The sequence below is a fragment of the Branchiostoma floridae genome, chromosome 7 (assembly GCF_000003815.2).
Source record: "Branchiostoma floridae strain S238N-H82 chromosome 7, Bfl_VNyyK, whole genome shotgun sequence".
Taxonomy (NCBI): Eukaryota; Metazoa; Chordata; class Leptocardii; order Amphioxiformes; family Branchiostomatidae; genus Branchiostoma; species Branchiostoma floridae.
In genome coordinates, this window is record NC_049985.1 from 24,588,573 (window position 1) to 24,602,738 (window position 14,166).

General features: G+C 42.6%; 1 long non-coding RNA gene across 1 annotated transcript; it reads right to left on the reverse strand.

The window, feature by feature from the left end:
• Positions 1-2,562: 2,562 nt before the first annotated feature.
• Positions 2,563-7,211, reverse strand: LOC118419865. The gene is made up of 3 exons (XR_004831666.1): positions 7,088-7,211; positions 4,371-4,432; positions 2,563-2,741 (listed from the first exon to the last, which is right to left on the reverse strand). It is a non-coding gene; the product is annotated as an uncharacterized LOC118419865 (long non-coding RNA).
• Positions 7,212-14,166: the final 6,955 nt, after the last annotated feature.

The window sequence follows — 14,166 nt, forward strand, 5'->3', positions numbered from 1 at the left end:
GTTCCAGATTTATCAGGTAGGATAAAATGTGTGATCGTCGGGGATTTGATTCGGATGAACATGAGTCGTTTTTGGAAGGATGAGCAGAGGCGAGAAAGAAAATATTGAAAGTAGAAACAAGTAACCGTAGGTGACATACTCCATGACGTGTTTTTTCGTTTTCGTATCCCAACGGTTTTCACGTTGGGATATGACGCGTTTTTTCACCAGATGAGACATGGTGTTGAGGTGATAATCATCATATTCAAAATCAAGCCAAATTTGTCAGCATAACCAACAACAGCTGGAACACCACGCCAGTTGTTGCCGTATACACAACAGATAAATATATAATACAACGATCATCTGTTCAATCACATCCGTAAGTTCCGCCGCATCAGTTACTCAACAATGCGTTCTATTTTGATGATATGGACAGCACCAGACAGACAAATAACGACGAACAGAAAAGAAAACGAAGCCCTAATATTACTGATAGATTACCAGGGCAAAGTATGTACTTGTATATTATAACAGTGGCACTAACCAAATTGCAATACAATGTGCTAGGAATCCAGAGTCTAACATCTGTTTAGGGATTCCTCTGCCGCGACAGCTGTTCTTCACACATACCCCATATCTGCTGAGGATAAGCTAATTACGAAACCCTAATACCACATGGCCTGTTACATAATACCAGGAATATAGGGGTGATTTCTGAAATCATTACATCGATTATAAAAACAGCTGCCGCGAAAAGAAACATGCTAAACTACATACGAATGCGGCAAAGGGAACTTAGAGATACAGATGCAAACACTCCTCCCATTTGACAACTACAATACAGTCGTTGGAGGTTACACTCCGTCACAGAGTAATAAAGGAAGAAGTGGGAGATTTATAGCAAATATGTCATCAGAGGGGTGGCTTTTTTCAAGAGGTGAAAGAGAACTTGAGGTGAAGCGTTAAGGGGTTAGGTGTTAGTACGTACATGAAAGAAACTGAACCGAAACAACAAAAACGACGAGGACTACAGACGAGATTTGATGAATAGATATGGTGATAGTGAAGTGACAAAAATGAAAGATCCGAGATAAATTGTGAAAGTTGTGTAAATGTTTCTAGCGTAATGTATGATCATATGAAGAAACTGTGAACATGCAAACTGGACTAGTAAATCCTACTGTGCACTTCATCACCACTGGCACATGTCAGAGGCCGCTGCAATAAAGGATAGATGCAACTACGAGCAATCGATTCATTAATCACCTTATACTACGCACTACAAACTGATACTTAGATGAAATCCACAATTGCCTGACTCCGAAAGGTAACTTCACAACATTTGGGCACATATCATTTTGCACAGTATCCGCATGCATACAAATATCACGGTACATTGTATATATAACAAGCCAACATGCTTTTCATATAACAACAAATGCAAACTTATATTACTTCACATGTGCATCATACTAACAAGACACATGCGTCGATTGACTGTAGGTGTGCTGTGTGATTGGCAAATTGGTCATGGGTGTTTTGGTGTTTGGTGTAGGCGGATGGGTGCCAGTTTGTAGTATGGGTCGATGGGTGTTCGTCGGGTGGGTCAGTGTTTGTTGTATGGGTCAGTTGGTGAGTAATCGCTGGGGTCGTTGATGTTTGCTGTATATGGGTCAGGGGTGGGTGGTCGTTGAGTGGGTCGGTGCTTGTATGGGTCAGTGAGTTGGTAATCCTTGGGTGGCTGATGTTTGTTGTTTTGGTAAGTGGGTGGGTGTCCATACCGTGGATGTCGATGACATCGTTGCCGTCCTTGTCGCATACCTCAAATGCCATCTCTAACTTGGCGTCATCGCTGTCTATCTTCTGCATGTATAACTTGAACTCGTCCAAGTTGATCACACCGTCACCGTTAGCATCATAAGCCTGGTTGAGAAAGAGTTTGAGTTTTACTGTAAATACAGTAGATGTCCATCAAATGAAGAGCGGGTTAAACTGGACGTTTACAGTTCCTAATATGTAGCGAAGACTCTACTCTACTCTACTCTACACTACTCTCAGATAATTCACACTTCAAGTCGTCCAGGACACTCTACATACTAAGTAGGACACTATATCTGCCAGCAACTATTGCAAGTTGCTCGCCGTATAGTTATGAAGATACGTCTAGCTTAAAAGCTTGGTGCAAATCTTCTTCAATGCGTTTCATCTTGACCAAATGTATATCGAGCAAGAACGACAGGCTCACTAGGCCTTCATGCGGAAAAGTGAGGAAGTGCACCTTGAACGCCGCTAGGGTCTCCCCAGTCGCGTCGGAGTACCTGACCAACTGCTCGTCAGGGCCGAGGTTCTTCTGGTCTCCTTTAGAGGGGATAAGTAAGTGAAATAAAAACGTAAAAAATCTGTTTTTCTTTAGTAGTAAAATCGGTGAGCGCTTGAAAAGAACTACGTAAATTTGTAAAATTCATTTTGTTCCTTCCCTTCCATCTTGAACCACTCACAATTTAAATTGGAAAGGCCAACCAATTACCATTCAACTTCTTCTAACAGTAACCTCCTCACGATTTGTCCTCAAATACGTTGTTACACTTAATGGTACTTACTAGCGTGATAAACCAGAAACCCCGCCACTCCCACGCTTATCAGTACGAAAATGGTGACGCGTAATTTCCATGGTAGAGTGAAGGGGCGCTTTGTCGGCTGTTCCGTGATCTCATAAAGTTCGTCCTGAACTTCGTCCTTGTTCAAAGGAGTGTAGTCCGCTGCAAGAATTAAAGAGGGTTATAAGCGACACCAACGATACTGGGGTACCGGTGTGACAGGGATTTCGCCCCCCCGGCGATCTCGCCCCCCTTTAGCGTTTTCGCCCCCCCCCCCCCCCAGAGCAGCTGGCTACTACATATTACAGGTGCGCTACCTGGTACTATACTGCACCTGGGGAGTAACGTATATGGTGTGTTACCTGGTACCTATATGGCACATTATTACCGTACCGTAAGATGTCATACCTCGAAAGTCGATATGATATTGGTGAAGATATCCCTTGGCCAGGTGCATATACCAAAATGTGCGTTATTCTAATTAATACCTAATATTTGCATAATTAATAAAGACATTACATAGTTCTTTTGTGGTCACTTCATTGTAGAGACTTCATATTGGAGATATATAGGTTGCTTGAGGACAGGTGAATACAATGAAATACATCTTATGTCAAGACTCAGGTATATGCAATAATGGGAATACAAGGGACCAAACCCTCCTTGTCTGAAACAAGTTCAACTATCTTATTACCATGTAATTACGTTAATATTGATACTATGAATGGAGTTATGTATCAATTCGTGTACTTATATCATTCTGAAACTACATTTTGTGATTTATACAAAACTTCTAAAATGTCATGTAAACCCGTTTTTTTTTGGGGGGGGGGCGAAATCGCTAAAGGGGGGCGAGGTAGGGGGGCGAGATCACTAGCCGGGGAGGGCGAGATCGCTAGTGATTTCGCCCCCGGGGGGCGAGATCACGGGGGGGCGAGAACGCTGTCACACCGGCCTGCTATCGGTATTCTAGCGCAGGCGCAGATGGCTTCAAACTTCAAAAGACCCGTGGCAAAAGTGCCTGTAGAAAGGTTTTTCTTGGGATATGTTTGAATTTTGAAGGTGGATCTTGCAGGTAAGGGTTTTTATCTCTATATTGTGTTGGAAAAAAAAGACTTTTAGCAACGTTTGTGGTTTCAGTAGACTCTAGAAGTTTGGTATGTTCTTTACAGGCAGTGAAGAGGGGGCAAAAGGACACCATGTAATGTTATGGTCACGTGTAAATGTTTCCTGGTTTAGTGTTAAAATTACACTTTGGAGGCCGAACAAACAGGCCAATGTAGTTCAAGACATGTTCTAAAACTCAGGTAGGTGATTTTTGACAGCCTCTTTCTGCCATGATTCCCCATTGATTAAGTACTCCTATATGCAGCCGGATACTGTAATATGAACAGCAGCCATGTCTCCATAATGGCGACGCCTGAAGTCAAAAAACAACTTGATTGGCTGGCGTAACATTCCCTCCAACAACCGAAGCGCAAGAAAATAAATGACTAAGCGCGGACCAGGCGTCGACAACCAATCACGTCGCTGCTTACGGTCAAGACGCAACATGATTAGCTGGTAACTTTTCCTCTAGCAACGGGGGGGGGGAAAGTATCTGATTGGCTGACGGTTGGCTAGTGCTAAGTTAAACGTAAAACGGACGGATCGCAGGCTGGTACGCCATGGTTGTTGCTTGTCATATACAGGCGGCCGATCTGGCATCAGAGGATGGTATAAAGCATTCATATAACGAAGTTAAATCTAACAACACTTCTCAGAAACCCAAACAAGAAAAAACCTAGCTACCATTTTCCGGAGTTTCTGGTGATAGGGTGGTCAGATTGTAGCATTCGTTCATGATGTATTTCCTGAAATAAAATTTAGAAAATTGCTGTGGGACACATGTGTCAACGTTATTGCAAATGAGATTTTCAAATTTAGACAATTCAAAGAAAAATGATAATTTTTAAACAATTTTGTTTCGAGTTTGGCCAACTTTAAACTCCAATTCCTGTCACATCCTCTTAAGGACAAAAGTTACAACAACTAGAACTTCTGTCACACAGCATGGGTCCTAAAATCGTAAAATCGACCTTCAGTTTTGTTTTCCCAGCCCCTATCCACATACCAGATGTCATTACAAACCTTAAATAGGTTCAAAAGTTATGCTGACCTCAAATATCCGGAAACACACGCAGAGAGACAAAAACAAACAGAAATACCACACACACACACACACACACACACACACACACACACACACACACACTCACATACACACACACACACACATAACGAGAGAGAGAAACAATGGCGTATCAAAAACAATACGTCCATTTTTCATGGAGGTAACAACTCCATGTAACATGGAAAATGTAGAATGTGGCACAGTACAGTCCATTATTTTACTTAAAAGTAAAACTAGGTAATACAGAAGCTTCATCGACACATTCATCAAAACGTACCCGTTTAGGGACTTTCGTACAGCCACCTAACTACAAACTGCAGGTTAGAAATACTAAATAGATATCAAAATTCTAGTTACTATGTACTAAACAATATAAGCTACCATGTGTAAATGTATGTGCATAAAGGAGGAATGTTAACATGTATTTAGCGCTTTTGGTCTGGAATATACAATAAAGCTCATTTTCATTATGCCCAATACCCACTTGACAAAGTCATTCAGGTCTTGTTCAGCTACTATATCAATTATAATAATTGTACGACGTGTGACTCGAAAGGCAACACAATCTACACGTCGTTTACTCCTCAGCGAATATTTTGAAGGTCATACAAAACCGATAACATTGTTGTTGTTTTTTAAGTCGAAAAGTATTCAGTCAAAATTGTGCTCAAAATGTTGCTTTAGAACTTAAAAAAATAATTTCTTATTTCAGATCTAAACCCCTCATGACGCCATCTGCAATATGTTTAAAGCTTCTTTATTTGACAATTCAGCTGATAAATAGTAAGTAGTGCTTAGGGCTAAAGGGGGAGGGTACATAATCATTGTAACATCCGCCCTCTCCATGCTAAATGGGCGAGGCCTTCTGTGCTAGTTAATTCAAAAATCATTCACATTACGATTGTTGGCGTAAAACTACTACCAAACATTACAAAGATTCTAGAAACAAAAAATGTGGGCATATGCTCACTGACACCTACCAGTAACTGCTCAGTGTCAAATTTGTGATAATCGAAGGAAACAAAACACTTACCTAAAATCCAATGCTAAGCGACCCAGAAAAACTTGCATACTAGGTCTTTTAAATGACAAAGGCAGGGATAGTATACGTCATGGAAAAGTAGAATATTACAAGTGTCCAGGTGGGCCAACAAAGTGTTGTACTCTGGACTTTCCAAACTATTGGAAAAAGAACGTGCAAGACGGTTGGGGTTTGTTGGACACTTTCTACAGAAACCAAAAACAAAGCAATGTCCAGTATAGTCCTGTGGACTCCAGCACAAGAAGCTTAATCTTTTTGTAACTACAAAAGAAAACAATACCCCCGTTTTCCGTAGTGGTCAAGTCTGTCTGAACATCATTGTAACTTGTTGAACAAGTTTTGTTCAGAACCCCTGAAGATCGGTGGGTGGGTATCGTCACTGCGTACCAATCATTAGAATTGGAGCATTCACATGCATGAAAAGGGTCTGTGGCTCATAAGCAGGGTATGTGGCACAGAGCCCAAACGTCCTGGTTTTAAATCCTGTCAGGCTAGTGATCTTGTCCTCGTTGGAAAGGCACTTTATAAGACTTTCCTCATCGTTCCATGTAGTTTTTTTAAAAATTGGTATCTGACTTCGGTTGGGGAGGTAAAAGGCAGTGGGAGGAGTGTTAAGTTATGCCTTCCAATACCGTGCCATAGATACAGTAGATAACAGCGCGATCGCCCGTTAGTGGAACAAGGGCGTTACTGCTCAGTGACCTAGCAAGAGTTAAAACTCAATTTTCATTACGTCCCTTACCTTTCTGACAAAATCTTTCTGGTCTTGTTCAGCTACTGTGTAATAATTGTCCGACGTGTGGCTCGAAAGGCAGCATAATCTATCTTTTAATCCTCAGCGAATATTTTGAAGGTCATACAAAAACGATGACATTGTAGTTGTTAAGAAGTATTCAAGTCGAAAAGTATTCAGTCAATTTGTGCTCAAAATGGTGCTTTGAAAATACAATATTTTTTTCTCATATCTAAACCCCTCATGACGTCAACTGCAATATGTTTGAAGCTTCTTGACAATTCAGCTGTTAAAAAGTAAATAGTGCTTAGGCTAAAGGGGGGTGGGTACATAATCATTGTAACAGCCCTCTCCATGTTCAAATGGGCGAGGTCTTCTTTGCTCGGCCATTCAAAAATAATACAAATTTCGATTACTGGTGTAAAACTACTAAAAATCACAAAGATTCTAGAAACACAAATTGCTGGCACCTGCAACTAACACTGACATATGTTCTCTACCACCTATCAGTAACTGTTCAGTGTCAAATTTGTGATAATCGAATAAAGGAAAACGCTTACCTAAAATCCAAAGTTACACGACCCAGAAAAGCTTGCAACTACTTGGTCTTTTAAATGACAAAGACAAGGATAGTCTACACAATGGAAGAGTAGACTATTATAAGTGTCCGGTTGTGCCAACAAAGTGTTGCACTCTGGAATTCCCAAACTATTAGAAAAAGAACGGGCAAGACGGCTGGCGTTTGCTGGACACTGCTACAGAAACAACAAAGAAACAGTGTCCAGCCTATAGCTAGTCATATGGACTTCAGCACAAGAAACTTAAACATTTTATAACTACAAAAGAAAACAATACCCCCGTTTTCCGTAGTGGTCAGGTCTATCCGAACAGTCTAATCATTGTAACTTGGTGAACGAGTTTTGTTCAGAACCCCTGAAGATCGGTGGGTCTGTATCATCACTGCACATGCGTACCAATCGCTACAATTGGAGCATTCACATGCATGAATAGAGTCGTTGCTTTATAAGCAGGGTATTTGGCACAGAGCCCAAAGGTCCTGGGTTCAAATCCTGTCATGCTAGTGATCTTGTGCTCTTTGGAAAGTCACTTTGTACGGTTTTCCTTTGTGTAATAAGGGCGTTACTGCTCAGTGACCCATCCGGGGGTAGAATTCAAAATGTACAGTTAAAATATCAAGGAAAACAACTTGGCCAGAACGACGGGGAACCCCTGTAAACAACCAAGACAAAAGGTACAATAACTGGAAGTGCAGGAACACCGCAGTACCAAGGTAACAGAGAGAGTTAGAAACACAAGCGCACCAAAAAACAATACAATGAATACGGGATAAGGTAGGTAAACATAATCAAGTGTGACATATCTTGGAAAACATTTCAGGCATTAAAAACCGTTCAATATCATAATACAGCCACTAATCATAATACCGCCAAATAAATCGGCGACGAATTTGAGGAGATCTACTAGTGCAGCAACAGTAATTTTCGAGGTATGCACACTTCAGACATCCACGTGTTCAAAACATTTTCAAAAATGCTTCGATAGCTGTGCATTCGAAGACAACAAGGCCAAAAGTTTTCAGTTCCTTTTCGGGGCAGGTGAGCTCGTCGTGGGACGAACACACTGTCACGTTCAACGCCAGATTTGTAGATAATAATCACACCTGCTCATGGCAAAAGACGAGCATGATTCAACAGCAATCTTAAATTTCTGGTGGTGACCTACAACTCGTGTAAAAGCGTGAAGAACCGTTGCATTATCGCCCGGATCTACGGCTGAATTGGTCAAATTGAACGTACGCCGCCATTTTCCCGCCATTCTCATTTCTACGCTAGCAGTAAAGTTTTACGTCCTAGCGGTTGTGACGGACCAAAATCAGATGAAAATTCTTGATAGTATACGTCCGTTTTCTTATGACTTTCTGTATGCTCATGTAGGTTTATCTTTTGTGCAATTACTAACAGGAAAGAAAGGAACAAGAGAGGATGTATAAAGGTACATAGTGGCAGTTAATTGTGCCGTGTTTCTTCCTGGCGGTATTATTATACCCCCTCCCAACCACGCGCCAGTTCTCCGTATAATTCCGCGGAGTGTTACAATAACTATATTACGTTTTTAGCGCGACAAGAGAGACAAAAAAAAAAGATACACAAAAGAAGTGGCAAAGGTAAGCAGTACCAGCAACATGCAACTGGAGAAAATGATGCGTTGATCATTTGTCAAATTAGTATTGATTGCGAACTCGCAGTAAACGTGGCGGTATTATGGTAATAGATGTTAACCTCACAGTAGGCTCTCAAATGTACGCGTCAGGCATAGTACAACTAGAGTTTATTTTTTTCCGAAATAAATGTCATGTAACGTCCTACATTGCTACAAATACATTTGTTTGATGACTCAAAGTAAAGATGGGGCGTTTTTATAATTCAGAGTGCCCATAAATGTCGTGAGATACTCTTTGGTGCGCTACATTCCAAAAGAAGTCCATGTCATAAAGGCTAATGTGATAATATCGACACATCATAAAGTCGCGTCATATCACTGAATCATAAGAAAAGAATCATATCACGCTATTCCGTAGAATCTGAGGACCAGTAACAAACACATCTTAAGTGGTCCAGGCTTATTATTGTTTGAATAATATCAGGTCAATGTCTGATATGATCGTATCATGATATGCTATCAACCTTAAGGGTGTTAGAAAGCTTAAGTCCATTTTTCAAGGGGGAAATTCTACAAATGGTTGATTTTGTAAGAGTCCAATTTGGAGAAGAAGTCATTTAGGACCGATCCATTTCACCTCGGGGGATTTTGGAATAGACAGAAGGGAGGGACCACCAAGAGAAAATATCTATGTGGTAGCTCCCAGAGAAGTGGAGAGGGGATTGGCACGAGCATTCAACGATTACATCGATAGTTCTTACGTACATTTGAATGGATTTGTTTGATCTTCTACCTCCCAGCTCAGATTAATTTCTTTTCCTAGAAAATCAGTCTGCCCATTGCAGAAAAACAAAATGCCATTCGCACCACCTGATGCCACGTCATCCCTCCGAATGAATGTAAATGTGGTCTTACGTCGTCAGACTAATCAAGGTATTATTTGCTACGTTAATACATTTTTCACAGTTATACATTGCGCGACGGTTGTCTGTACAGTACGGTCCAAATGTACAAGCAAGCAGAGCCGGTCCGGTCCCCTTTCCCGCGCCCTGGCAGCGGCCAAACCCCTCCTGTCCATCAGCCAAAAGGCGCCACTGACCAGCGGCAACAAGACCAAGGAGCCTCTCCTAACACGTACGCAGAAGCCGAGAGAGTGTACTACACAATCAAGGATCAAGATTTGCCAACGTCTTTCCATGGGGTGGGGCGGCAGCAGGAGTCACCCCAGGGGCAGGTGGGAACCAGCGGGCCGCCCCTCCAACCCCCTCCTGTCCATCAGGGTGGTTCCCGCGGGCGTGTCGGCCATGGCAACACAGCTGACAAACCACAAGAAGAGCAAGAAACGGCTTCACACACGTACGAAGGTCACGCAGCGGACACGTCTGCAGGTAGCCGACATGTTTGTTACTTGCACTTTTCAGTATTTCTAGTATGGATACATTTTGTTTTTCAAAACAAGCAGAAAGTTTGCAAGAGGAAACTTTTATGGTCATCTTCGGACTGTTAATAGCATGGCTCATGAATCTAGATCAACATTAGGATTGTGACTTCTTATTCCTGGCACAAACAGCCCGATTTTACATATAATGGGATTGGTCACACAGGTGCCTATACATATACAATTCCGTATGGCTTACGTGTTAGCATTCTTTTGTTTGAGGTAATTTTGGGGGGAGGGGTGCGTTTTTATTTAACTTTTACAGTGCAGCCTGGTGTGGAACCAAAAACGGCCTTGTGGGTCGCAAACTTTATCTTATTCCAAAAATTTACATCCGGAAGACATCACTATTTCAATATCCGTCCTTGCTAAGGCTTAGGTCTCAGTTGGAAAAAGGGGCCTTTCCGGGCAGTTCACGGGCTGTTTTTTTTTTTTTTTTTGCATTTTTGGTCGGGATCCCTACATGGCCTGTTGAGACACCTTGCGATTAACGGTTATTTAGGGATGTCCGGCCGGACACCGGGTTGAATGTAAGCCGGATTTGAAAAAAAACATGCCATGTCCTACTCATGGGGAACACCCCCGGGTATTCGGCAGTCCACAGGGGAAAATTTGTTGGGATCGGAGCCCGGCCGGGGCTACATCCTTTTGAAAATGTCCAAAAACAACGTACGGCTTCCTAATCTGATGTCATTTTGTTCAAATGTCATTTAACATATTTGTTATTTACGTACTTATTGATCTGTTGAGTCGATATGTGGACGTTAACGTCATGGTAAACTACAGACCACACGTACTCGCGTGAAGCAAGCGGCCGCCGTGCCCTCTGTAGCTTCATCCGGTCCCACCGCAGCTGCATCGCCGCCGGCATTGCCGTACTGATCGCTGTGGGACTCGCCCCTCTGACGTTCATCAATAAAGAGGTAAGCACTCTTACACTGTTAATACTGTTGCCCAAGTTTTAACCCTTTCCAGACTGGGCGTTTTGGCATACCTTGGCTGGCCTGGGGGGTGGGGGTTGATGGGGGGTGCATGGTTTGGTTGGGATCTCATTCGCCCCCCCCCCCCCTCGTAACTTCAAAACGGCTTACTGTACGATCACCAAATTTGCAGGGGATGATATGTTCGACACGTTTTATCATTCCCCCAGTCTGGACAGTGTTAACACAATTTGTCTTGTCGGTTTACTCGCGAGTCTAAGAGTTGACTTGACAAAACATGGTTTTGTTTTTCCTTAACATTTTCTCAAGTTTAATTCTGACAACCGTTTTTAGGAAATATCCGAACTTTCCACCACTGTTGACGCCTTGAAGCGCTACCAAGACGACATGAGCCAACTGTTCACCGCTGTTGACGCCTTAAAGCGCGACCGAGACGACAAACGACAACTGTCCACCGCTGTTGACGCCTTAAAGTGCGTCCGAGACAACATACGACAACTGTCCGCCACTGTTTACGACTTGAAGTACGGCCAAGACGACATGTCCACCACTGCTGATGCCTTGAAGCGCGCCCAAGACGACATGTCCACCACTGTTGATGCCTTGAAGCGCGGCCAAGACGACATGTCCACCACTGTTGATGCCTTGAAGCGCGACCAAGACGACATGTCCACCACTGTTGATGCCTTGAAGCGCGGCCAAGACGACATGGCCATCACTGTTGACGCCTTGAAGCGCGGCCAAGACGACATGTCCACCGCTGTTGATGTCTTGAAGCGCGACCAAGACGACATGGCCATCACTGTTGACGGCTTGAGGCGCGACCTTGACAAGGAGCGAAGCCTAACCGCCTCCTTGGAGCAGCATCTTAATAAGATAATTAAGGCGCCAGGTAACTTGGCTTTCCGTTGTTATGTATCTTTTTTGTGGTGATTTATTGAGCAATCTCATTGGTATACACAGAGGAAAATTTGCGGCACTGACTATCATGATTAAGGCTTTGGGTATGTTGGCTTTGATCTATTAATGTCTACTCTTAAGTTAAGCAGCATCATTTGATTTAAACCAGTGATTAATTAAATTGATTATTAGTCATCAAATACAAGATTATGTGTAGTTAGCACCCAATGTACATTCCTTAGCCTTATATCAAAGAATATTTTCAGCATCTTGTCCTAAAGGTTACGCAGTGTTCGGTGGAATCTGCTACAAGGCCTTCGACAAAGAGAAGACCTTCGGCGGAGCGGCCGCGGCCTGTGGTGAAGACGGCGGCGCCCTCGCCATGCCCCGAGACGCTGGGACCAACGCCTTCCTGGTCTCCTTGCACACGTCCGTGAGCGACAAGGGGAAATTCTGGATCGGTCTGCACGATCAGCGCGAAGAGGGAAGCTTTGAGTGGGTGGATGGTTCAGCGCTTGGGACGTACAGCTCCTGGCGTCCGGGACAACCGGACAACTCTGGGGGCAGCGAAAATTGTGTTCATTACTACTCAATGATAACCTTGAAATATAAATGGAACGACGATGAATGCAACTATCAGTATCGCTTCATATGCCAGGCTGTTCCAGGTGCTTATTGCAGCCGTACCATTTCCTCACCCCCCCTCTAGTAAACAAGGCACTCCCTGAGTAATGCAATCGACATTTTTTTAATCATTATTGCTCTTGTCACAAATACATCTGATTCATTATATTGTTATAAACACATCATTCTGCATCTCGTCCCTGATAATTTTGTACTGTCTACTAACACTGCTTATCAAGTAAACATGCCACAGCTCAAGTCTGATCAGGCACAGCATCATATTTCTCTTGTTACAATAAACACATCGTTTCATATCTCATTCCTGTTGTTGTTTTTTCCAGGACGTCCATAGGCGACAGGCGGAACTCTCACCTCCACTGAATAACGGCTTTCTGTCTATCCGCAGTGAGACGTACCAGCCAAACGTTAAACTTATGGTTAATCATTTACTTTAATATGTTTATATTCCATTGGTTCCGTTATTTATTATCCTTACGTATTTATTTTGTTTGCTTTATATAAATTGTAAAAAGTTAGTAAAGGGAGGCCTTCTTATAAGCAGAAGCTTTTGGCCTCCCTTGCACTGTTATGTTTTTTTTTTTATAATTCATTGTCATGCATTTATTTTTTTCAAAGTGCTTAACAAATAAACAATAAAAAAACAAGACTTATAGGCTCCCAAAATAGCACATTGTTGTACAAATGTTTTACATGTTTGGGGAGTGGTAAGAAATAATGAATAATAAGAATGAGATTTGATGAAACTGTACTGTCATGTACAATGATAATGTCTACTCATATAGAGCTAATGTGCATGTTTAAATTTCTTTGAGTAAAGAATGTTTTATTACGTAATAAAGCTTTTGTTTTTCACCTACTTCTGGTGCATTTCACACGACATTTGTCACAGGCAGGATTAACTAAACGGATGGGATTTAATAGGATCAGTAGAGATAGCTTCATTGTTTGTGCCGTAGGCTTGAATTTCTTGTGTTCTAGTAAAGAAGGAAAAGATAGCCTGGAGTCCAGCCTTGTTCGCTTAGTTCCGCTCCCGAAGGTCGCTATTCGCGTTGGCGAGTCGCGTTGGCGAGTCGCGTTGGCGAGTCGCGTTGGCGAGTCGCGTTGGCGAGTCGCGTTGGCGAGTCGCGTTGGCGAGTCGCGTTGGCGAGTAGCGACCTTCGGGAGCGGAACAAAGCGAACAAGGCTGGACTCCAAGCTAGGAAAAGACGCAAAGTGTCATCATATCCTGACCGTTTGTAGGTCCGTCTACATCAAGCGTGCAGGCGGCATCATGTAGTATATTACACCCCTTTACGTCTGGAACTACATTGTAAAAATCCGCATGAAGCAGTTATTGAACATATGTAAATACGTTGGGTTTGTGACCGCAGCTGTTAATGTAAGCAGCGACACCAAAAGTGGGGACTTGTCATGTGGCTCAAGCTTCTGTGATGTAAAATGTTGTTCCAGTAACTGCCATGGCTGATCTGTAAAACTGTTAAAAGCGAAATGAGGAAATTCAATAAAGTAGAAATTCCACTCGTAAATAGTTCCA